This window comes from Epinephelus moara, chromosome 12 (assembly GCF_006386435.1).
Source record: "Epinephelus moara isolate mb chromosome 12, YSFRI_EMoa_1.0, whole genome shotgun sequence".
Classification (NCBI taxonomy): Eukaryota; Metazoa; Chordata; class Actinopteri; order Perciformes; family Serranidae; genus Epinephelus; species Epinephelus moara.
Window position 1 is genome coordinate 9,214,455 of NC_065517.1, and position 25,763 is coordinate 9,240,217.

Here is a 25,763-nt window from a genome sequence, read left to right on the forward strand (position 1 = left end):
AGTGTTACTGTTCCTGTTCACCACTTGATGTCACCCAAGGGTGACTGTTCAGCATGCCAGTGCCATTCAGTAACTCAGACCTACATAGTGTGAATCTTGTTAATGAGTCCTGCAGCACAGTCCGATTTAGAAAACGACTTTCAAAATGCCATCTTATAGTTTTTAAAGGACCATTTCATGTTTTTATATATGATTCTATGAAAATAAAAACTTTTTGATAAATAATCATCAGTATGTGGATGTGAAATATACACTCACTGGCCACTTTATTAGGTACACCTTGCTAGTACCAAGTTGGACCCCTTTTGCCTTCAGAGCTGCCTTAATTCTTGGTGGCACAGATTCAACAAGGTGCTGAAAACATTCCTCAGAGATTTTGGTCCATATTGACATGACAGCATCACACAGTTGCTGCAGATTTGTCAGTTGCACATCCAGGATGTGAATCTCCTGTTCCACCACATCCCAAAGGTGCTCTGTTGGACTGAGATCTGGTGACTGTGGNTTTCATGTTGTTTACACCAAATTCTGACCGTACCATCTGAATGTGGCAGCAGAAATCCAGACTCATCAGACCAGGCAACATTTTTCCAATCTTCCATTGTCCAGTTTTGGTGAGCCTGTGTGAACTGTAGTCTCAGTTTCCTGTTGTTAGCTGACAGCAGTGGCACCTGGTGTGGTCTTCTGCTGCTGGAGCATGTCTGCTTCAAGGTTGGACGTGTTGTTGGTTCAGAGATGGTCTTCTGCAGACCTTGGTTATCCAAAATCTACGATGATATCTCATCTCATATCATGATATCAATATAATATTAATATAATTCCCAGTTCTGGTAACAGGTGTTTAATGTACAAAGTAGAATAGCTTCTGATAATCAGCTCATGGGCTTTTGTTGCTGAGAGTTAGAGAAGACACCACGCTCATGTCTGAATGATAAATATGTTAGCTTAGCTTAGCATAAAGATAGGAAACAGGAAGAAACAGCCTGTATCTGAACTTAAGGTGAAAGGATTTACCAACCAGCATCTCTGACGCTCATTCATCAACATGTCATTTCTTGTTTAGAACTGAGGTGTAAAAACATGACAAAATATTTTACAACTACAGATCCACTCATCAGCTTTTTGGAGCTTTTAATGCACCTCATTGTCTTGCTGACTCAAGTCCTCACATGAGAGTTGTGTGGAACTGAGGTTAGGTGGCTGATAGTGTGTGGGAGGATGATCCGTCTCTAGTTGTCCAGTGGCCTCTGCTGACTCGGATCTCCTCCCAGCCAGTAAGAATTGAGATTATTCTGTCACACACACACACACACACACACACACACACACACACACACACACACACAACAAGTTTGTTAGAAGTTGTTGCATCTTCGTCTGAACTTTTATATCCATGCATTGTGTACACTGCAATTCTTCTTAATGCTTCTCTCCTGCAAGCTGATTGGTTCAAACAAAAGAAATCTGGGGAATTACGCATCAACTTGCTGTGAATAAATAGTGTTAGTGTTATTTGATTCAGGAAATGGATTGATTCATGGAACGCTTTTGCTTACGGGAAGGTATCAAGTCATTTCAAGTCAAAAGCCATGTAGCAACTGCAGGAAACAAACTAAAAGTCGCTGAGAGGCTGAGGCTGGGCCTGGTTAACTTGTGTGACACGGCAACAGAAGATTTACTGAGATCCAAACAATATGTTAAATAAACATATTAATGAAGAGAAATCCGCTTATTATAGTGTTTAAAAATGTATCAAAATGATGTCAGCGATCGAAGAAAGTTGGGTTGACAAAAAATGCGGCGACCCACTCACCCTCTCTCTCTGATCAAAAAAAGCACACAGGTGAACATGAGATGTGGCCTGACTCTCCCAGTAACCACAATTACAGAAGCAGTAACAAAAAACATGTAACAATACAAAAACATAAACCATCTCATATCCTACTAACCGGGCGACACGGTGCTGTGGTGGTTAGCACTGTCACCTCACAGCAAGAGGGTTCCTGGTTCGGTCCCAGGAGGGAGCCCTGCTGTGTGGAGTTTGCATGTTCTCCTCGTGTCGGCATGGGTTTTCTCCGGGTACTCCGGCTTCCTCCAACGACAGTGCACATCTGGTTAATTGGTGACCCTAAATTGTCCATAAGTGTGAATGGTTGTCTGTCTCTATGTGTCAGCCCTGCGATAGTCTGGCAACCTGTCCAGGGTGTACCCTGCCTCTCGCCCCATGTCAGCTGGGATAGGCTCCAGCCAAGCAGTTACGAAAATGGATGGATGGATGGATATCCTACTAACCTCACAAAATCCATTCCTCTCCAAGTTAATTCATGGCTCCTGCAGTCCATGTGAAGTCAAGTGGTCTTAAGGTCCAAGTAGTCATTTTTGATTTTGTCACGTCCGGTCATCAGTCAGTCATCAAATTTGCGACTAGACTCTGACTCGAGTCCAAGTCATGTGATTCAAGCCCACACCTCTGTATCTGAGATGTCTACCTTCATCCCAACAAAACAGAGGTTAATGGAATTTTTATGGTGGTCACAGCATTGAATGTGACATCTTCAATAAATAATTTAAAAATGAAGCAGCTATCCTCTGTTCAAAAAAGTATCCTTGGTCCATTTCAGTCTCAGGAACAAGGGCTAGATGATTTCAAACGTTCTCTGTATAAACCTTCCAAACAACAGTGTTAACAGTTTCACTGAACCTTTGTGTTTGTATTAAACAGTGAACTATCCAGAATTACAAGGACAGTTTTAAAATATGTTGGCTGTTTTTCAGTGCTGTGAGCAAAGTTGGACAAATAAACCCAACCCAATCTATTTGGCTAGATACACCAGGAGGGAAATAGGAAAGTTTTAAGTCATTTTTGCACTTTTGTAATTGCATAAAAGGTTAAATGCTTCTTTACCCTCTCTTGAAACTGTACCTTCCAGACAGCTACTGGTTTCAGTAATGGCATGAAATAAAATTCCACAGACTAGAGGCAGGCAATCCATCACAGTGAGCATTTAGTTGTCTTAAGTTTTGTCAGAGTCAGCAATAATGGATATTATATGACATTCATGGTTAAAAACACGGAGCCAAATGTTTCTGCTGATGCACAAACGAGACACAACAGAGGGGACACGTGACAAAGATCTCAAAATAACATCACAAGCACAACACGTAGCACCGATACAGCAGAACCTACACATACCTGTATGTGTTCAGTATTGCTTAGAGTGCCACTGCCCCCCAGTGTCATAGGGTTACACACACACACACACACACACACACACTCATTACATAGGAGTGAATGTCTTTGGATGATTTGAGCACTTAAATCCACCATCAAGACATTCCACAAGATGCGTCAAGTAAGCGCTACATTCAGTTCTCTTTATGGGCTGGTGCTTTGACAAGTGAAACCAGTGCAGGCAAGCTGAGACTTGGCATCGACCTTGTGCGTTCTGGCAGAAGCACTGGATCGACGGCTCAGCCTGCAGTGTTACTGCTACCACTTGAAGGAAATTTATGACTTGGAGAGAGCTCAGCAGAATGTGTTAATGCAGATGATCCCATTTCCTACTCCGTCTCCAGGTGCTGCTGCTCAGGTTAGCTACCGAGGAGCCAGCACCCCACACGTACAGGCCTTAACCCTGGCCCTCACAGGCAGCTGTGTTATTCTGCATACTCAACAGTAGACAGAGACCAGGGCTTCTTGACACTTCACAATTTGTAACTGCTCCATAATTGCCCCGTGTCATACCAGCGTTGGAGAAGATAAATGGCTCTAAACACGACCTGAGGTTTCTATAAGCACTGGAAAAAAAATGCCTTGGTCTAATTAGAATTAATAGCATAATTTAGTTTAGTTGCTTTTACCCATAACACTATTTAGTACCATGCAGGTACATGCAACTGACAGAGCGTGACATGACATGAACGCAGCATGACATAACACTGCATGACTGATGGTAAAAAGCATGACAAGACTTAACGTAAGCATGACATGATAAAACCCAACATAGCATCAAATAAACACAACATCATCTGAACAAAATGTACTTTTTTTTAAGGAGCAGTCCAGCCAAGACAAAAATCTGACAGGCTTATCTTACTTTAGAAAATCTAGTAAACTGATTGCCTTGAAAATGTTAAGTAAATATAGTTATGTTGACTTTATACGAAAACACTACTATTAGCTATGTTTACTTAAGGTTTTCAAGGCCATTGGTTTTCTAGATCTTTTAAAGTATGATCAACTTGCAGTGCAGACACCACCATCTGTACCATAACAGATGTATAATGGCATGCAGAAGTTTGGGCACCCTTGGTCAAAATTTTGTTTATTGTGAATAGTTAAGATGAACAACAACAAGTCGAAGATGAACTGATCTGCAAAAGGCATGAAGTTAAAGATGAAACATGCTTTTCAACATTTGAAGCAAGGTCAGAGTATTGTTTTTGTTTTTCATCATTTTAGAGTGAACAAAAGGAAAGGAGCATCATGCAAAAGTCTGGGCACCCCAAGACAGTTGAGCTCTCAGACAACGACTGTTAGGGCTATGGCTTTTTCACAGTCATCAATAGGAAAGGCCAGGTGATGCAAATTTTTAAGCCTTATAAATAACTGTAGAGGTCAAGTTGAGGTTTGGAAGACCTAGAAAACTTCCCTAGTGGCCGTAGGATTGTTAGAAAGGCAAATAAAAACCCCTGTGACTGCAAAAGACCTGCAGGAAGATCTATCAGACTCTGGAGTGGTGGTACACTGTTCTACTGTCCAGCGACACCTGTACAAATATGACCTTCATGGAAGAGTCATCAGAAGAAAATCTTTCCTGTGTCCTCACCACAAATTCAGCATCAGAGGTTTGCAAAGGAAAACCTAAACAAGCCTGATGCTTTTTGGAAACAAGTCTTGTGGACTGATGAAGATAAAATAAAACTTTTTGGATGCAATGAGCAAAGGTATGTTTGGAGAACAAAGGGTGACGAATTTTATCAAAAGCACACCTGTCCAACTGTTAAACACAGGGGTGGATGGATCATGCTTTGGGCTTGTGTTGCAGCCAGTGGCACGGAGAACATTTCACAGGTAGAGCGAAGAATGGATTAAATTTCAGCAAATTCTGGAAGCAAACTTCACACCATCTGTAAAAACGCTGAAGGTGAAGAGAGGATGGCTTCTACAACAGGACAATGATCCTACACACACCTCAAAATCCACAATGGACTACCTTAAGAGGAGCAAGCTGAAGGTTTTGCCAAGGCTCTCACAGTCCCCTGACCTTAACATCATTAGAAATCTTTGGATAGACCTCAAAAAGCAGTGCATGAAGACAACCCAAGAGTCTCACTGATAAAAAAACTTTTGCGAAGAAGAATGAGTGAAAGTTGCCCAAACAAGAACTGAAGGACTCTTAGCTGGTTACAGAAAGTGTTTAGAAGCTGTGATACCTGCCAAAGGGGGACGCCACTAAGCACTGACCATGCAAGGTGCCCAAAGTTTTGCGTCAGACCCTTTTCCTTTTTTGTTATTTTGAAACTGTAAACAAAAATTTGGCCAGGGGTGCCCAAACTTCTGCATGCCACTGCATGAAGGGCCCTAGACCAGCAGTAAAGGATATACCTCTCTGATGATTTTTGTGTTTGTAAAGACTTTAACATTAAATCTTTAATTAAGTAATTCTTTGTTCAGTGGTTGCTTTCGGTATATTTTGGGCTTACACTAATACAGTACCAGTCTCCACTTCTGACTCTCTCTCTCTGTTGACCAGTTTGCTGCCTGGCGTGGGATGTTAGACTGATGTCTCGGTCTCCTCCTCCTCCTCAGACTCCGTTGTGTGGTGGAGACAGTGTTTGTGCCCAGCTACAGAATCTGAACGAGTAGAACGGCGTTCTTTTTTTTTCACCTGAAAATAAAAAATAAGTAAATCATTGTCGGGAAACACCAGGACATTACTGTTAGCCTTTTCCTAAACTACTGGAATAAAAAGGATTGTTGTCTTTAATAAATGTCAAGCCAATTATAAATGGCTTTTTAGGTCTAATTCAAGTAAATAATTGCACTAAAGTTAAACGTCTGCCACACTGTCTCCTATATTTTCCCCAGTGGCAAAGCTCAGAGTGCTTGTGTACTCTACATTAACAAGTATTGACATATTCACCATCTTAGTGTAGCGTGTTAACATGCAAACAATAGCTAATTAGCACTAAACACAAAGTTGGGCAGGTATTTGGTAAAAAAAAAAAAAAAAAGTAGCTTCTGGGCACATTAAAATGTTGACCTGATGATGGCGCTAAAAGGAAAGTAAGAGGATCACCAAAGCTATTACAATTCATCCTCTGGGGAGCATGAATGTCTGAATCACATTTCAACGAAATTCATCACATAATTGTTGCAATATTTCACACACACACAAAAAAAGACACAAATGTCAACCTCATGGTGGTGCCAGAGGAAAAGTCAAAGGATTATAAGAAATTAGTAAGATCCATCCTCTGGAGACCATGAATGTCAAAAATTTCATAGCAATCTAACTGATAGTTGTTGAGATATAGTCTGGACCAAAGTGGTGGACTGGACTGATCCATTGAACCACCCCACTTGCGTGATTAAAAGTACTGCTCAGAAAGTTCACAAGTTTCCATAATAATGGTCAAATCTTTCTCTGAACACTGAAAATGATCTTTATTTCAAACTTTCTCAAGCCTGATCCACCCTTAACAGCATGATAGTGCCCATTTTGGCTTTACCACAACAGATTGCTGACCTACAGCAGAGCTACATCTCTACGTGTCCTTTCTATACACTGCAGCTCTAGTGGGAAAGTGCCGGGCCCATCCACAGAGTGTCAGTTTGACCTTAAGGGTAGGAGATCGGTGTCTGGAGCTCCGCCATCACACCACTCACTCCCAGTCTGCTCCCAGAGCAGCCTCCAACCACAACTTGATGCTTACACTCCACAGACCTTGACATTTCAATTGCCTCTTAGTAATAAACTCTCCGCTCTTCTCAAAAACAGACCCGGACTGTGTTTGTATCATTATCTGTTACCGCCTATTGGGTCCAGTGCAGTTTTAGGTCTGCAATATTTTGCAGATTTCCTGATATTAAGTAGCTTGTTTTGTTTAAAGATGCCAACAGAAATACTGATTTTATATCTTTTTATATTACATTTTTAAAATCTTTTTGGTAATTTTTTTTTTAAGTTTTCATATATACATATTCTGCTTTTCCTCCCTGTAGCTTTCTCACTGTTACTGTCAAATGAAAACCTTGTATTTCCAAAATTTCTTTTTTTCCAGTATCTATGAAAAAAACCTTGTGATTATCCTGACCACTCTACAGTTCTTAGTAGATAAAATAGTTTTCATTATATCCATAGAACTTTCTTTCTAGTCTAGTTTGAGTGCAGCATTTGACACAATTTTATTTATTTTCTAATCAAAAAGTTTGAAGAGTGAGTGGGTCTCTCTGGCTCAGTGCTTGCCTGCTTTACATCTTATCTAACAGAATATTTTTTTTGTATTTTTTTCCCTATATTTTATTTGTTCTCTTTGACTGGGGAGGTTGACATTGTATGTGGAGTCCCTCAGGGGTCAATACTTGGTCCATTGCTGTTCAGCCTGTACATGTTTTTAGGCACAGAACAAAAGTCAGAGACCTTATATGTTACCATTATTAAACTGATGACAACAATTATACTCATCCTGTTAAGTCACCAGCTGAATGCATTAAATACACAAACAACTGAATGTCACACAACTTCCTGCTGTTTAACAATGACAAAACCAAAACTCTTGCTTTTGGAATTTAGCCTCTCTCTCTTTCCCTGAAGCAGCACACAGATCAGAGCCATGTCACCAACAAAACAAAAGCTGCTTTTTAGTCTTGTCAGCATGTATCAGTAAAAAGCTTCTTGTCTCAGATGGACACAGAAAAACACACACATGCATTTAGTTTTGCCATTTACTCCCAACCAGGGGCACCTGGTGTAACTCATGAGGAACTTCTGCAGTTACCACGGGACACAAGAAAAGACCATGGAGTAGGTCAGCTCATTTGAAACATTAGAAATTATGATATAATTTAAAAATATACACAGGACACTTCTCCCTCCAACCTGAGTCAGCTTTAATACAGCATAGATGAACCAGAGTAACGCTTGCACACTGTACCGCAAATTTATTTAGATGGGCAACTTATTGATTTATTTCTGATCTTTGTCAGGTCAAAATGTTTAAAAATCAAATATATTAAGTACATAAAAATATCTTGTGCGTCAAAAATACTCAAAAAATTTTGTAAGTTACATTGAAGGGAAAAATTGTACAAAAAATGCAGAATATGTAAAATACTGTATATGACAAAAAGCATTAAAATGTACATTCACTCATATACATGACATCTTTTAATGTGCACTAATTTACATGTATGTTATCCTCAAATCTAAATGTAAATTCCATATTTTTGAGATATTTTTTTAAACATTTGGTCTATTTGATGTATTATCATCTCCATGCTCTCACTCTTTGGAATTTATGTACTTTTGATTCTGTCTTATTTGTGTGCTTATTGAATATTTAAATGTTTGGGGATGTTTATCACTCTGGGTGGGTTGGACGGGTAACTACACCTGTTACAAAGACGGCTATTAGGCTATTGAAGCTTGACTGAGATCAAAACGTTCATCTGAAACATTTGTGACTCTGAGTCAGTGTGCAGGTGTTACTCTTTTCACCAGTTACAATGTTGTGTCCTGATAATAAAATAAGTGTTTTCATGTGTCACTTTTATAAGTTTTAAGATAAAATAACTTCCTGCTCTGTGCTCCCCCTGTCCTCAACAAAACTGTGTTGAGTGTGTTAGCGGCTGCATAAGAAGTTTGCTTAAGAGGAGAATAATGAGTGGAGACCCACTGCAGAGCTAAATCTAAACTGCTGACCCATGACAAGCTGTCCTCAGACCGTGAGAAACGGGCCTCTTTCCATGCCAAGAATGTGGGTGGCCAGCCTTGTTGCTCCAAAAAGCCTATCTGAGGAGTGTGGCCAGTTGCAGCACTGGAGTGTAACAGCAGGTTTTATGTCTGATTTCTCTCAGGCTGCTGCTGCTGTTACATGCATGTGTTGCTATCTTATTGTGCTTTGGATGGACCGCACTGTCATTCTTGCAATATTTGTCTACACACAGCATGTACACAGGAGGGTGGGGGTGTAATTCCAAAGAAAGAAGTAGCAGGAAGAAAATACAGCCACACTCATGGGGATAAGTTACTGAAATTCTTGAAAATTTCAACTCTGTTGTTTTTGTTTTTGCTGATTCACTGGCCTGACACATAACCCCTCCTACCCCTCACACCACTCACACATCACAAAGTGTGTAAGCCATTGTGTACAGTGATGAATACTCTGTGAGAGCTCTGGTCACAGAGGATAAGAGGCTGCACTGTGCTGTCAGTTTGCCGCTCGCACTGAAGGGGATTTCAGCTCCTCGGGCTTCAAACCCAGAGTCAAGGGGTCGTGGTCTGTGCGAGATAGCAGGGGCCACAATTTGTGTGTGTGAGTGACTGTGTGTGTGAGTCACTGCATTACGCCGACACACGAGACGCCATATGTTTCCACCCAGTTCACTGAAGAACAAATGCACCGTCCTTTTTCATGAGAGTTCCCACAAGTGTCTGTTGTTTCCCTCGCCCCGTGTGTGTGGGTTAATGCGGCAAGAAGCAGCGAGAAGGAGACGCCGTCAACATCAATTATGTCGTAAAAGATAAATTAAATGGGACACCTGTTTATGATGTCCACGCAGAGTGAAGAAAAACAGTGTCTAATTTAAAAAGTGGGTGCAAGAGGAAGCTTCCTGATTCTTCCTGGAAGATGATTTCTTGGTGGGCAGAAAAAAACTTTTGAAGCAGTTTTTGATCATGTGACCCCAAAAACCCTCAACCAATACCAATCCCATAACTCCCTGACGGCTTGAACTGCACAGCAATTTTTCTATGTTATAGGAATTTTTGACAGTTTCTTACTAGAAAAACTCATTAGCTCAAGTTCCACTAACAAGCTTTAAAAAAACTTTCAACTGCATCCCATGGTTTTCTTCAGCAGATAGTCTGCTCAGTTGTCATAGAGTGTTAAATATCAAATTAATAAAATACATAAAAAATAACAAGACAAAAGGCCTTTACACACCAGGGCCATTTTCCCCCCATGGGATTAATGACACATTCATATATTTTGTTGTTTTTATCATGAGTGCTTTCACACAGAATGAAAATATCACCCACCATGTAATTTTCTTTTGGAACGAGGTCCATTTTTCTGAGTTTTGCACTGCAAACAAAAGCTATAGAAGCAATAGAGTGCCTCAGGGATTCCTTTTACTTGTGGGCCAACCTGGAAGTTAGCATCGCCCTGGTTCCCTTGACAAAATTCCAATGGGATTTTTCCACTGAATTATTGCAGAAAATAAGCTCTGTGGCAAACAAAAGTTTATGATACATGTGTTGTTTAGCAAGATAATCTTCACAAATGAATGCTGTCATGATTCCAGAAGCCTTAATGCATTGCCAGAAGTAAAAAGCTAAAGTAAGGCTGTAAATAAACTACACCACAGTTGCATAACTTCAACGTCGCCACCACAACGAGGTAAAGCTGTGTTGCATAATGATGTTCTGTAGTCCCATTTAGTCACTTGTTTTTGTTGTATTTACTGGTGTATTTTATGCTGTAGAACAAAACGTACAACTCTCTTAACCTTGTGTTAACCACAGGCCTTATAGTAGGCATCTAACTAAAAACTCATTCAAAAAACTCACTAACTTTGAGACAAAGGAACGCTAATGCTAACTCATTGTCACATTTGAGGACTCATTCCTGCACCACACTATATACAACAAGAATCAATGTAAATTCTGTGCTGCAGATAAAGGCATACTTCAGTCATGTTGTGTGAAACGGACGCCACATAACAATGTCATGTCAATGGCGAACCTGTTGAAACTGTCGCATTGCTGCTAGTATAAATACTTTGATGCAAATATTCTCAGGCATGTGTTTCACATTTTATGTCATTTATTCGTTACATCCCCATTGTGTAAAGGCCTTAGTCTACAGTCATGCCAGCGGCTCTGACATACTGTGCTTTGGCACAATAATCCTTTAGTTTAATGCTAATGTCATAATGCTAGCATGCTCGCAATGAACACGCTACCATGCTAATGTTTAGCAGGTACAATCTTTCCCATGTTCACCATCTTAGTTTCAACACCACATTTCATGGCAAATTTTACATTTCAGAGGATCACCAGAGTCAGTAAAGGTGGATTAACTTTCCAGCAGGAAAACAAGGATGTTTGCAGTATTTACCACTCTAGATCTCCAGGGTAACCTCCTCCGTAGCTGCAGTGCTAAGGGAGCTATCAGTAGATCACTTACTTTTAAAGACTCAGAGTTTTTTTGTGACAAACCTAGAAGCTGCGAAAATCTTTTGTTTTGTTCAGTCTCCATATATGGACAATTTGTTGTTGGACAGTCCCGGAAATTTTCATCTGTCTTTCAGTTCAAGCTGTGTGATCAACAGCGATTGGCTGCACCCACACAGGTCAGCACAGCTTGGGTCAAAGTTCAACCAGTTTAAAAGTTAAGCACACCCCCGCTCTGCCTGACTCATCACAGCAACACACCACATGCACATCAATGGAGTTCAGCACCCTATGATTCATCCTCTGGGAACATGAATGTCTGTACAAAATTTCATGGCAATCCATCCAGTAGCTGTTCAAATACATCAGTCTGGACCAAAGTGCTGGAATGTCTACTGTCTACAAACAGCATACTAAAACTAAGAGAAAAAAATAAGAGTTGCAAGAGCACATTTTGCACTGGTGCACTTTCAGTTGCATCCTGACAGCCCATCCTCTGTCTAAGTGGTCGGGCAAAGTGTGTTTTCAATTCTCCAATGAGGGAAAGCATCCTGATTGGTCTTCACTTGCCAGATTTTGCCACTTACCCTTGTAGGCTCGCCTTCCAACACTACAGGCCTCATGCACGGTAGAAAATACTGCAGGCCCAAGTCTTATCTGGTCAACTGTTTGCAAATGTTGGCTTGGTCTGATGATACAGACAGTGACATGCAATCATGCACACTTTGTTAATGTCTTTAGTCTTGCTTGATCAGATCTTTCTCCACACTCAGGCTTCTGGAGGCGTCAGTGCTCAGAGTGCGTGGTGTCAACTCTAACTGCCTCTTGACAAAGACTGTTAACAAACGGCAAGAGCCTTTAGATGAATGAGCCATTTCAAACCCCATGAATCCATTCCTCCGTAGTGGGACACGCATTTTGGGTCAGAGAGCACAACAGACTGAACTTTAAAAACTGCCAGCAACATGCTCATGTTTTATGAACCTCTCTCCTCTGTGAGCATTTTACAGCCAAACGACAACTGAGTCAAAAGCTTGACCGTGCTAAGTTTTATTCTCTGCAGAGTACTCATACGCTGCTGTAAATGATACACTCTGTATTTCACACTTTGGTTGTTGTTTCCTTTGGGTGGAGAAGTGTTCATGCCCGACACTTAAATTTCATCTTGTCAAATATAGCAAATCTATAAAGTGTCAAAAAGCAATAAGAGGAAGCTGTTCACTGCCCGGCCCTACTTTGTGATTTACATTGATAAGACCACCCTGGCTGGTCTGTGATGCTGGGAACTAAACAGACAACAAAGAGGAAAGAGATCTAAAACAGATGTGTCAGGCTGTCTCTGGACACAATACTTGCTTACAGGTATTTAGGCAGACACATTATCCTGTTAATTCCTGCAGAGAGGGAACTGTCTACACTCAACAGCACCAGAATTTGGTGTGAATTAATGGCACAGTGAATAAAAGTGGTGTGAAAAAAACAGCATTTGCCAATTCAAACTGTGACAATGTACTAAGGTGATAATTTAGTGTTTTAGGTGGGGAATCCTCTTTTTGCTGAATTTCCTGAATTCTTTTAGTGCATTTTTGCCTCCTCTGCATCAGTTTATGGTACAGTGGTCATCCTACAAGTATTGATACAATGCTCTTAGTAATATAACACTGACATTGTTATTAACATTACCATATGTCTTTCTAATCACAATAGACAAAGTGATGATAATGACTGTTGTGGAAATTACATTTTGTCACTTATTTCTAATCTCATGATGCGTTCACTTTAGCGTTAGCATCAAATATGCACAAAATACACAATATAAATGTTGTCTTTTCTTATTATTTGTACATTTAAAGGAAATATGAACTGTTTGGAAACAACAGCCAATAAACATATCCTTGATTTCTTCTTATTTCAGTTCCCTCCATGCATGGAGCGAAATGTTCTCAAGCCATGTGCTTTCCTGTCACATGACCCCTGCTGTGGTCACCAAGTCTACAGACTCTAAAAAAAATAACTCCCTGAATTCACATTTTGTAGCGTGTGGTGGAAATGGCAGTAATCCCAAGGGACAGTTGTTCTCCTTATGAAGAAAGAAATACTAATATATCTTACAACACATGATACAGTTTGAAAAATTGGTAATTTATGGCTATTTGCAGTTAATATTAGATCAATATTAAATTTAAAATTAGGCAGGGCTGAATGTCAAAAATCTGGCTCAGGAACAAAGAAAATATAGCAAAAAACCACACATAAAAGGTCACTTTTTATATAGACCTAATGAAAATAATGACTGATCTATCATTTCATTTTTGTATGACTTTAAAAATCTTATTGATAGTTAGTCTCTTATGAACCTCGGTGTAGTTTGAGATCCTCAGGCAGAGGTCTTCTGCTTGTTCCAGAGTCCTGAGGACCAGACAGAGCTTTTGCAATTGAGGCCTGAGGATTTAAGGCTGTCTGAGTCACTGGCTTCGTTTAAGTCTCTCCAAGAAACATACTTCTATTGGAAAGCATATCGTGACTTTATCTGAGCTTTCTTATTGATGTTATTTCCCATTTATTGTCTTGATTTTAGTTTTGGCCTTTCTCATTTTATCTTTTACTGAGATAACAGTTCAAGACACATTGTTTGTTTTATTCTCCTTGTGTTTTAAATGTATTTAGTTTTGTCATACAGCACTTTGTAACTGTGTTTTAAAGGTGCTATATGAATACAGTCTATTATTATTTTGGTGTGAAGTAAGTGTGACCCAAATAAAAATAATTTCAGACAGGGACACAAAAAGCATGATAGTTGAAGAATCTCCTGTCAGTGTCTGTGATATTGTCAGAATTAAAGTCCTCTGCTACTTTCATATGGGGACAAATGCACATGTTCTAAATATTGAGGGGGAGGTGTCCTCTGCATCCCCCTGAATCTACAGGTATGCATACTACTAGCCTATCTTCAAGGCGGCTGCTTTGTAGCTGACCTCTGTTCTTCAGCTTAACCATGAGGAAAGGACACATAAGGGACTGTTCTTTACTTATCAGAGGAGGGGGTGGCTAGGGTGTGACTTAGTTTTATTTTTACTAATTTAGACTCTCTCAGAAGCTACAAATATTTTTCCTTGAGCCTTCCTGAGTGACTGGTGGAAAATGCATGCTCCTGCCTTCACTATAAATTAGTTATTAGATTTCTAAACAACAAACAAACTTACCCTTTGATGTGTGAAAGTTAAAAGTTAAAAGTTTAAGATGAAATCTTAGAGTTGAAAAAAATCCTAGGTCTTGTCATGCATGTTGGTTAATTTGTGCAAACAGTTAAATTTTGGGCAAATTTTAAATGAGACAGAATAAAGTGATTTTGATGAAATATCACTATTTTAAGCTTACATTTGATGACATATTTTTTTGACAGAAGCTTCATTACACATGATGTGTTCAAGGACCGTCAGAAATCTGAAAATCCAATGAAAATCTTTCTTTTTACAGTTTCTGGTGATGTAAATGGTGGAATTTTGGCGACTTTTAGAGAAAACATGCAGCATGTTTTTTTTTTAAAAAAAATCAATGGCAAAATAAATAGAACCATTTAAATTTACATGCTGCTCTGCTAAACCAAAATAAAAAACCTAAGTCCCTCCCCAGTTATTTAAAAAATTATTTGACATGCCTCCCCCTTTTTGCACCCCCCCCCCCCTCCTCATAAGTAACGAACAGTCCCTAAAATAAGATCAACATGTATATTTTTGTCACTGTCCCATGTATAGCATAGTTTGTGAGGCTTGTTTTCATTACTGTACCATTAAAATTATTATCCGAGTCTTGTTTCCCTCTGCCTGCATCTTGTGCAGCAGCAGCAGCAGCAGCAGCAGCAGCAGCAGCTGCTCATTTTGCAGTCACAACTCTCCTCCCTCTGCACAACTTTTGGAAACTGAAAAAAAAAAAAAAGAAAACAGCTCTTCCTCTCGCGATAGTAGCTTGCTTATGCAGCCGCCATATTCTGTGACAGTATTTTGATTCGTATCTGCTGGAAGTGAGCAAAAAGAGAAAAGTGAAGGGCTGTCGAGGGGAGGGGGGGGCTGAAGAAGAGGAGCTGTCAAAAAGTTATTCCCGAGTCTCTGTCAAACGGCGGAGAGCCGAGACTCGGTATCCCTCCCCTAACGCTATTTCGAGGACACACAAGGCCCGGGGCCTCGGTGCAGTTGGCTCTTCGTCTCCCTGGTAGTAGCTGGACTCCTCTCGGCTTCTCCTCTCCCAGCTCCGCGGCCCTCTGGAGGTCCGGCGGCGGTGTCGGGTGTTGAAGGCGGCCCGGGGAGCGGCGGCGGCAGCGGAGACGGAAAGGTAAGTTACATTAAGTTAACGAGGCTTTGGCCAGCTAGCCAACAGCCGGAAGAAATGCAGTTTTAATAGCGTTACTGAGAGACGAAAAAGCACTTCAGCGTCCGGTGCGATAAGCGCTTTACTACAGCGTCTCATTCTGTTTGAAAGAAAATGGAGAGAAAAAGTTTTCAGATGTGGAAAAAGTTTTTGTCTACAGCAAGCAGCTAGCTAGGTTAGCTAACTTGGAGTGTTTGGAGGCTGTTGCCGTCTCGGCCGAGTTGGCAAATCACTGTGTAAAGTTGAAAGCACATTCATGAACGTTTCCCTTAAGCCCGCTTTAATGTGAATATCTGTAAATAGATATTAGGGGTCTTTTTATTTTAGCATAACGCTGGCTGACGCTACATGTTTTGTAGCCCATGTTAGGCTACTTTTTCCATTGAGCTCTCCTTTGAAACGTCGCAAGACTTGTCGTGGATGGAAACGTTAAATCAGAAAATTACAGCCTCACTTTGCCTCATATACGCACGATTTGATCTCCATAAAGTCTCAAAATGAGCCTGTACGACCTTAATTAATTGTTTATTCTATAGCTACAACATTGAAACTATTTTTTGTGTGACTGAAACTTCAATGTGAGTAAACGACTAGTTTGCTTCAGTTGTGTGTACGTCAGTGAACTTATAATACATACAAGTTAATGTTCAATGATATGTATCCTCTGGGTTTCATAATAAGATGATGCAAATAGGACACAATAGTTGCACAACTGTGGCCAAGGTAAACTAAAGGAGCCACACAAAGCTCATGACTGGTTGTTTTTAAGAATCAGGTGATGAGTGAGTCACTTCACCTGTATGATAACTTTTTGAAACTGTCTGCATGAATCGGGTGTTGCTGCTTGGTGGTAGCTGTGTTGGAAACTTATAAGGGGGTGGGTCTGAGCCTCTGACAGCCAAAATGACAGCTCAGATGTTGTTGTTTGCTTTGTTGGTGTAGTAAAGAGGAGAGATTTCTTTCCTGAGATAACCTAACCTGTCATGTCTTAGACCAGTGGTTCCCAAACTTTTTCCCTCAGGGACCCCTTCTCTATCATTGAGTAAAGTGACAACCCCAGACTAAGTGACATATTGTATGGATATTTCACGCCATATTTACTGCACATCAATGAAACTGTATAATTAACCCAAATAGTGAACGCAATAATTGCAAGAAGTCTGTGCATGAATTTTGAGCAGATTAGTTCTTGTGAGTATTGCATCAGAGATACGTTTTTTTTCTGTTATTTTTAGGTACGTTTTACACGATTCTCTCTCTGTATTATTTATTTTTTACATTTGCAACAATCATATACATAGAGGGGTTGTGTTTTGACAGATTCAGCGTTTTCTTGTCCCTGATACTTGGCCATTGTTCTATCAGCTCTTTGGTTGTTTTAACTGCGTACTTTTCTAAACCTGAAAGAAGCTGTTGAGCAGAGAGCGAAGGCTCTGTGTTCAGATCTTCATGCTACTCTTATCCTGTGAGATTTTTTTGAAGTTTATATCTTGAATATTAATGTAAACTTTCAAAACTACAGTTTTGTTTAGTTTTCTTCACAGAAATGAATGAAATGTAAAAGAAAAAAAAAAAACGTTTTCTTACACTCCTTAAAATCAAGAAGGCCTCACGGCCCCCCATGAAGCTTGGGGGACCCCTGGTGGGGGTCAGGACCCCCAGGTTGGTTACCAGTGATTTACACTTTTCTCTTATCTTGTATTTACTCCTTTGAAGCCGCTTAAGTTGCCCGGATTGGCTGGGAGGTCATTTGACCTATTTTTAAGGTTGCGTGTTTGTTGGTAAGGCATGAATCAAGTAACTGGAAAACCAGAGAGACGCTGACGTTGTGTCAGAGTTTTTTTTCTCACAACATCATTAAGTGATTTTAAAAATCAGACGGTTCACAGAAGATCTTTGAGATGTGGTGCTGGCTTTGGTTCCTCTTGTTATTTTCATGCAGTCTAAATTGTATTCAGTCACACTGATTGCAACCAAATGTAATACAAATATTACTGTTTGATGACAGGTATTTCAGTTTCTTTGTAATCGCAGCATGTGATTATAGAGCCTCCTTTCAATCCATGGCGGCGTTTGGCTGTTTGTGGTGGTCTAATTGGCACCGTGAAAACCCCTCTGGGTGTGTTGAGAGTGTGTTTCTCCATGTTGTATCACTTAAGACTGGTCTTCATATTAACACCAGCCACTAGTCAAATGATGCAGAATGTTGGTCGTGGCTGGAAAGTCGGCTCTACCAATCTGTTCTGGCAGGTAATTGACCTGTGCCCAAGTAATGTTTTTATTCCAATACTGGCAGCTAAGAAATGAAAATGCTCTTTGAAATCACACATTTGAAGTACAACCTACCTGACTCTGTTTTTCGATAATCCAGGCTTCCTATTTTACTCTCCATCCCCAGCAGACATTGACTGGCTTCTCTGCTTGGCTGCTTTGAGTTTATTCACAACTCTAAAGAGCTCAGAGCCACTTCTGTATCGGCCTCTAAACACCTCCAATCCAACCTGTGTTGTCATAGCTAGACGGTAAGAGTGTATATCATTCATTAGCAGCTTGTGCCTGCCTTGACTTGCAGTCAACATTGCACTTCCTGACCAATAAGCTGCCATGGCCAACTGTTTATAGGTGCAGACCCCTAACTGAAACCATGTGTGCCTGTAGCAGGGCAAATATGTTGCTAGGAGGCCTTGCTCATTTGCCACTCTTTGGATACTCCGCAACGAATGTTCAGAGCCTGTATGATAAGTGCTAAACCAGGATTTCGGTGAGGATCACGCGCTTGTACAGAACAGCAGGCTGCTAATTGCTTTGTTTGGATGTAATTTGGCATAAGCTAACAGGCTAAATCAACACCACTAAGTGACGGCACAGATTATAGATCTAAACTCGGGAGTGTGTTACCCAAAATGCCTCGATGCTTGTTGACAGAAGCGAAGAATTGGGCTCACTTGGTGTGTTTGCCTCTGTACAATAAACAAGCAAGACTAACACTTGGGTTGAAGCACTTTTACAACAAGCTGAGGTTGTGGCATGTTGTTGTGAGGTCTGTGCCAATACTTAAAGCTTCTTTCCTGAAAAACCTGTTTCCTGATTTATCATTCACAGTTTGCACAACTTATCACCAATCAGAGCAGAGGGTGGGGGTGTGTAGTTTTTCCCCTTTCACAAGGGGAACGATAATTACTACATATGAGTGTGTTTGGATGGAGCACAAATGCTTGTTGTTTGGATCAACAGTGCAGAGTCAGTTTAACCCAGGAAATGATATTGGCTTACCTTTCTCTTTCTCTGTGTGTCAGAACAGATTCTCTGTAAGAGGCTGCAGACTCTGAATCACTGTAGATATAACTTGATACATGTTCTTTCAGGCAGCTCTCTGCTCACTGATCTGTCCACATAGGTTATAGTACAGCGTGTGTTTTCCTCAGAGTAAAAGTGTCAGGGTAAGACCTAAAATGCCAGATGGGAATCAAGTAGTTGGAAGGGAAGGATCCATCACATTATGCCCATTGCTGCAGACTCAGGAAGAGGGTTTGGTGTTTTTAACCCTCCCCCACTCCAGTGTGTGGCTGTCAGGAAGAGAGGCTCTTATTGAAGCCCCCTCCCCCTGTCGAGCTCTCCTGACTTCTCCGCTTTAAATGGAGTCCTCCATTACACATGCTGCTCTTGGTCCTCTCCAGTTCAAGGGTTAAATTGCACGCATCAGGGCTGACACTGCACAGTCCACTTCACGTCTAGCTGTCCCCTGCTCAGTGCTTGTTAATTTTGCAGAGTGCATTTAGTAGGGTTTTCCACTTTTGCAGCAGGTTTGCAAATGATCCACAATTATCATAGCACATGCCCAAGATCACCTGAAGTTTGATTTTCTGAAGCAGTTTATTGTGCATGATTGGGCTTCATTTTGACCCAATAAAGCTGCATTTATTGATTTATTTTTTCACATTTTAGGCCACACGGAGGCAGAAGAACTCCTTAATGAGCTGACAAACCCACAGCCTTGACAAACTCTTGAGTTTATAATTGCCTGTTTACACGTCCAGCAGACACTGCATAAGCATTCATAAGGAGTTGTGTTTCTGGCCACCTGATATATGCAAGTCCAATATTACCTCTCCGTTAAGCTCTGGGCTGGTCTTGATCAACTCCTGTGAGCAACATCTGGGTCTTTACTTGTTGCATGCTTGACTTGTTTTAGTCTCTCCATGATAGTTGGTGCTGGGCATAGATATATACATGTAGATACCACATCCGGCTAGGGTAGGGCCATATGACGGTATATATGGTGGGATGGTAGATATGTGTTCATCAGTAGAGATTTGGCAATACTGTTTCTACTGCAGGAGCTATTCAGGGCAGGCTACAGCAAATCGGGGCTGGATTCTTGCATGATCATGATGTGTGACATGGCGATCCCACAAATCTAGTTGCCTCGCAAGGTAACGTGATTTGGGTAGACATGGAGGAGAGTGAAGTTATAAATACAGAAACCTGTAACACTTGAAATTATTGTTCACAGGAACCTCCAAGCTTCCACTGACAAATGATTTTAGTTTTACTGTTTTGAGTCTTTGGTTTTAATTCAAGTGATGTCTCATGTGAGGAAGCTGTTTTTTTTGTTTGTATGGAAGTTCCAAATAAAATAAGAAAATAATCAAATGTGATGAAGTATGGCATGTATGGTTATTTTAAACCACTTCTTAATTGAATTTACAGAACAGTTACTGTATCAGGATATAAGCCATTACTATGATATAAAATTACATGTACTGTAAACATATTGCCAACCCCTACATCTGGTTTGTGAGATGTGTCATATAATCTCAGATGCTGCCATCTTGCAACGGTATTCTGGCTAATTTAAAAAGTGGAAAATGCCAGATTTTTGTGCTGCTTTTGGATGTTTCAAGGAAAGAAATGCAGAGACCACGCAACAGGGAATAACATTTCACAGATGAGATATTATTTTACATTATTTTGCGTGTTGAATTTCATATATCACAATAAGTAATCCGTCTTTGAAGCTAACATGAAGTTATGTGACTGATATTAAATTAAGATAATTGATGTCATGTAAATAAAAAAAATAATATTTGTGTTAAAGTAATTTATCAGTAAGATGCTAAAAACTCTATTTCTCAATCAGCTATGTTGCTGTTTGTTACTGCTATAAGTAGTCCTAAGTTATATACTTTAAAGATTGTTTACAGCTGTTTCATTGTGCTAATGTGGCACACATTAACTTAACGTTATGTGCCTCACTTGACCTCCAAAAGCATCCAGAACTGCACAGTGTTTTTCAGATGGACTTGTTTTTGGTATATGTTCCCAAAAGATATTAAGTAAAAAATCAAGTGAGGACAGTAGGGACTTTTAGTAAGTATTTTAGTATGGAAACCTGCATTTTTTTTTTTTAACGTAGCCAAGTATCCTGTATCATAAATATATGTCTGGCATCAGACCAAACTGCTGGACAGTCGGTTAAATATTAACGAGTTCTGATGATTTAAATTGGGGATAGATCTCCTGCCCCCTTAGACATATATGCATTAGGACATGGCTGCGTTGACGCATTGCTGCAGTGGCCACTGTGACGGTATCTACGTCTATGGTTGCTGGACAGGTAGCCTTCATTTGGTCTAATATAGTTTGTTTGTTGTAAACGTCTGTCTGCTAATGGAAACAGGGTTGAGGTGAGGTGGTCAGACTGAATCATACAGTACATTTATGGGCTGTGAAACCGAAACAGTGGGTTAAATGAGGTTAAAAAGCTCCATTAAGCTAAAGAGTTGTGTAATAATTCTCAAATCTGGCACTGTAAGCACACATATTTTGATCAGTGGTGCTTTATATATGGCTGTTATGTTACTTAGGACATTGCCTAAATAAATACAGAGTATTAACCAATAAAAAAGTAGAGTAGTTAAGCATTACTATACAGTTCTGATACTCTTTGCTATGGACATATTTTGGTTTGTGCTCAAATGTACTGAGGTTCTCTACCCATCCATAAGTTAGACCTTTATTTAGCAGACGTGATGATGAACCAAGTTTTATATGTCAGACTGACTAAGTGCATGGGTGTTGCAATAACGCACAGCTAAGGTAATGAAGATCTATGAAGATTAGGTCATGTCTGATAAAAACGTAAATGTTAGAATCATAAAGATGAGAGATTATGAAAGAGAGCCCCAGGCCATTTCTGTTCAGCTATACTGACCTATCATAACACGTGTGTGCTGTCTTCCATTTGCTTGATCTGGAAAATAAAGAGAAGTGCCACTGACAGTTTCCATTTTAGTTGCTGGGCACGTTGATGTTTCTCCTGAGCTCTTAGTGTTTCTGTTTGTTGTCATTTATCTTATTTCTTAGATGTTCCTGTGTATTTAGATGTGGTGGCTCCTCTTGTTATATGACTTTGAGATGTTTAATGAACGATAATAAGGTTTAATTTAGTAACACAGAGGTGGTCATTTTAATCATGGTTTGCGTAAAAGAAAACATCCCAGTAACTCTGAAAGGCTGTGGTACTGCCCAGGAGGACTAAGCTCAGTTTGCTGATGTTGTGTAAAAGATACTTGGGTGATAATTTGTGTGTAATCTTGCTGCCGTTGCCTGATTTGTCAGAGCCTATGTAGCCTACAATTTGCAGATCCCTGGTAGTAACTCCAGCTTTAGTGTGTAACAGAACTCACATTTTGGTTTAGACTTTGAACTTCTCGTAAAATGTGAACTTTGCCACACTCAGGTGAAAGCTGCTCCAGGCGACTTTACCCCGCGTTTCTGTCAGCAGTCGGTTATTGCAACGTCGTGCACACGGGGTTCAGTTCCTGTGTGTTGGCCTTCTGTCGTCATGCCTCACACTCTCCAGTCAAAGGTATTATTATAGCTTACCTGCCTGTTGTCCCTCTTGTTATACGCATCAGTAAACAGAAGAGTGAAACACATCTAATACCAAGACTGTGTATGTGCGGCCCCCTCCCCCACCCTGGTGCCCTTGACCTGGCTCTAGGTTTCTTGTCTGACAGCTTTTCTATTCCTCTAAAATCACTGCCCCGGCTTCCTGAAACTGCACAGACCTTGAACTACTTGGGTGGGTCTAATTCCTCAGAACTGTCTAGAAATTTGTTTTAACACACTTAAAAGTGTACTATGCAGGATTGTAGGTTGCTGTTTGTAAGCATGCTTACCAGTGAATGTGAAAGTAAAAGCCAACACCAGATTCTCTAGTTTGGCGTTTCAGCTTGTTATATTTGCGTTTTTCTGGTGGTGTGTCTCTTGGATGCCTGCTGCTTATGGTCTGGCTCCTGATTGCTCCCTTTATATGAAGCCCCAACCTCACCTGAGCGCCGTGGCAGCACAGAAAATAAGAAGAAAATAATCAAATGTAGGCCAAGGGTAAAGTCTCTGCAGACAAATACATCACCACACACTTCCAGTAGGTCCTAATTGATGATTGAGAGGGATTTCCTCTGTATGAGTCTATATGTCGCTTTTTAGGAAAATCCTGCATAGTATATCTTTAAACTTTACTTTCACTATCAGCACTCTCTTGGTTCACATTTGCAGAGGCGCACACATGTACACTTGGGAGCCGCCCTGCAAAACCACAATCTTCTACTGTATGCAGCGAGTAGAATGAGTGGAGCAGTAAGGGGTTTAATGTCCTACCTGTGGGATGCAGCCTTCTGGTCCTGTTCCTTTAACATCAAGGCTTCTGATGCCCCGTATTTAATAGAGATACTCACAACAAAATGTTTTTGTTAAAACTGTCAGAAGCAAAATGAGAAAGCACATTTACTTGTTCACCTGTTAAGTTTATTCATGCGCAGTCGTCACTAGAGTAGCATGCAGTACGTGCATTATGGTGTAAAGCAGCTGCAGTGTGTGATAGGCATTTTGATTGTTATTTTGACAGCCATTAAACAGTTGTTAATTATAGTGGGATGTCTGTGAAGTTACTGTAAATTATTAAAACTTGATGGAAAAAAACGCAAATGTTGAAACTTTCCCATGTCAAACATGTGTAGCAATGAAGAATTACTGACTGGAATTGCTAATGTCATTACTCTTCAGTTTTGAGACAAGGGTTTATTAACCCAAATATCACCAGAGTTTACAGACTGGTGTATTGTTCGGCTAAATAAATTAACTCAAAATAGACGTCTCGTGTAATGGCACTTGTAAATCAGCCTCGAACGCGGTGGAATAATTAAAGAGCAGCTTTTCATGCTAATGAAGTGTTTTTCAAGTTTCCTTTGCAGAAACTCGGCTATGAAATAGGATAGTAGCGCAACCATCAATTAAAGGAATATAGAAGAGCTCCTCCGCCGGCTCCCTTTGGATGTAGCATTTAAACTAATTGAAACCAGAACTGCTGGTGTGTTAAACAGGCATGTTTGGAAAGACTGCAGTGCAGCTCTTGAGACACTTTGGCATTGTTAGTGGGATCAGTGTTGTGCTTGAAGCGTTCATTTCCACCCTTGTTTCGTTTTTATGATTTATTGGTCAATAGAAGCAGCAGACCAGTAGGATTACATTGCCCTTTCATTCTGAGTGACAACACAATGTGCTGTCACAACAGCATCATCTTAACATGCAATCAGTCAAGCCCGCAGAATACTTGTTTACTTCCTGTTGTCGGACTTATGTTTTCGGTGTGATTTACTTTCACATTAACCAGGTGCCTGAACCAACAGGTTTTAGGAGTCACTGTGACAAAACAAAAGCTGTTAGCAAAGGGTACATCAGTATTCATAAACATGGAACTTCGAGCAAGAATAGGATGTAATTTTTTGGTTCACAATTATCTTTTTTTTCCGATTACTGTTCATAATTTAATAACTTTAAAATATAGAAATTCTAGTCCATTAAAGGCATTTTTGGTCCCCTCAAAACTTCTGGAAAGCCCAATTTTTCTGTGTTTTGGCTCTCTTTGTTTAAAGAATGTCAGTTTTACTAAAAGTACATATCTCATTTACAAATGGTTACCAAAAGTTAATGTTAACTCCATCATGGTTTATCACTAAAGGTCAAGGCAGCAGTGTCACATTCGTCCACATCAGTTAATAGCTGTTTTGAATTTTCAAGCAGAAAACATCTCTCAGATTTCAAATTGGCTGTCTGTGACTTTTCCAAGACCCACTGGCAGCGCAAACCAGCCCTGTTCGACCTTCACAAACAAGCAATCAACTATCAAAATTACAAGTATCCCCTTCAGTTGCTTGTTGGCTCTCTCTTACATCCGCGAATCTACTGGCCTTTCTAGTGGTACGTGTCCCCGCGCCTCCAACACGGGATGCTTTTTGAATGTAACCCCTGAGTGACTGACAGCGCACAGGAAGATGGTTCAGCAGTTATCTTTGGCCTCTGTGCTCCTTACAGTCATGCTGACGGTAGCCTCTGCAGCAGGATATGTGTGTGTGACACAAACACTTCCTCTCATATCGCATTGCTCCGAGAAACACCTCAGTTTGCATTTTCACATTTGGCCTCCCCTGCTTTACTCTACATTTTTCGGGGCGCAGAGGCCAGTCGCATGGTATTATGATAAGAAATATGTGTGCAGGACGTAAATGCAGCTCACTCCATAGTTTGCAAGTTTCTTTGAAAGAAATAATCTTACATCTGAGCAGTAGTAGTGTTTGAATGATTAGAGTTGTATTTGCTGCTACAAGATAACACTGTTCATCACAGTTCATAAACAGGATCCTTTAGTGGTGAGCAGTGTCAGAAATTAGTAAGGGCCACGGGCCATTTGGCCCGCAATTTATCCAAGAATGCCCCCAAAAGCCATGTTCCGGGGACCAAAATTGCCCCCAGGTTTTCAAAACAACTATATGTATTTATATTTTTAACAGTATTACAATCTGACATTAAAGTATAATTTTATTTTCATTAAATTAATTTACCGTCACGTCTACAACTCATTTTCCAGACATAATCAACGAGATTGCACTGATTACGTGAGAGTAATGTGACAGAGAAGGGGAGGGGGCTTTG

General features: G+C 40.3%; 1 protein-coding gene and 1 long non-coding RNA gene across 7 annotated transcripts in view; one reads left to right on the forward strand and one right to left on the reverse strand.

The window, feature by feature from the left end:
- Positions 1–1,138: 1,138 nt before the first annotated feature.
- LOC126398594 (uncharacterized) lies at positions 1,139–18,266 on the reverse strand. The gene is made up of 3 exons (XR_007570788.1): positions 18,114–18,266; positions 5,707–5,891; positions 1,139–1,292 (listed from the first exon to the last, which is right to left on the reverse strand). It is a non-coding gene; the product is annotated as an uncharacterized LOC126398594 (long non-coding RNA).
- The window catches only part of tab2 (TGF-beta activated kinase 1 (MAP3K7) binding protein 2), a 48,908-nt gene continuing 38,444 nt past the window's right edge, over positions 15,300–25,763 (forward strand). For 3 of the 6 annotated variants that reach the window (XM_050058060.1, XM_050058061.1, XM_050058059.1), the window contains exon 1: positions 15,300–15,731. The gene's annotated coding sequence lies outside the window, so the exon portion shown is untranslated. The remainder of the gene's footprint in view (positions 15,732–25,763) is intronic. The other 3 variants (XM_050058058.1, XM_050058063.1, XM_050058062.1) reach the window with 3 other exon arrangements.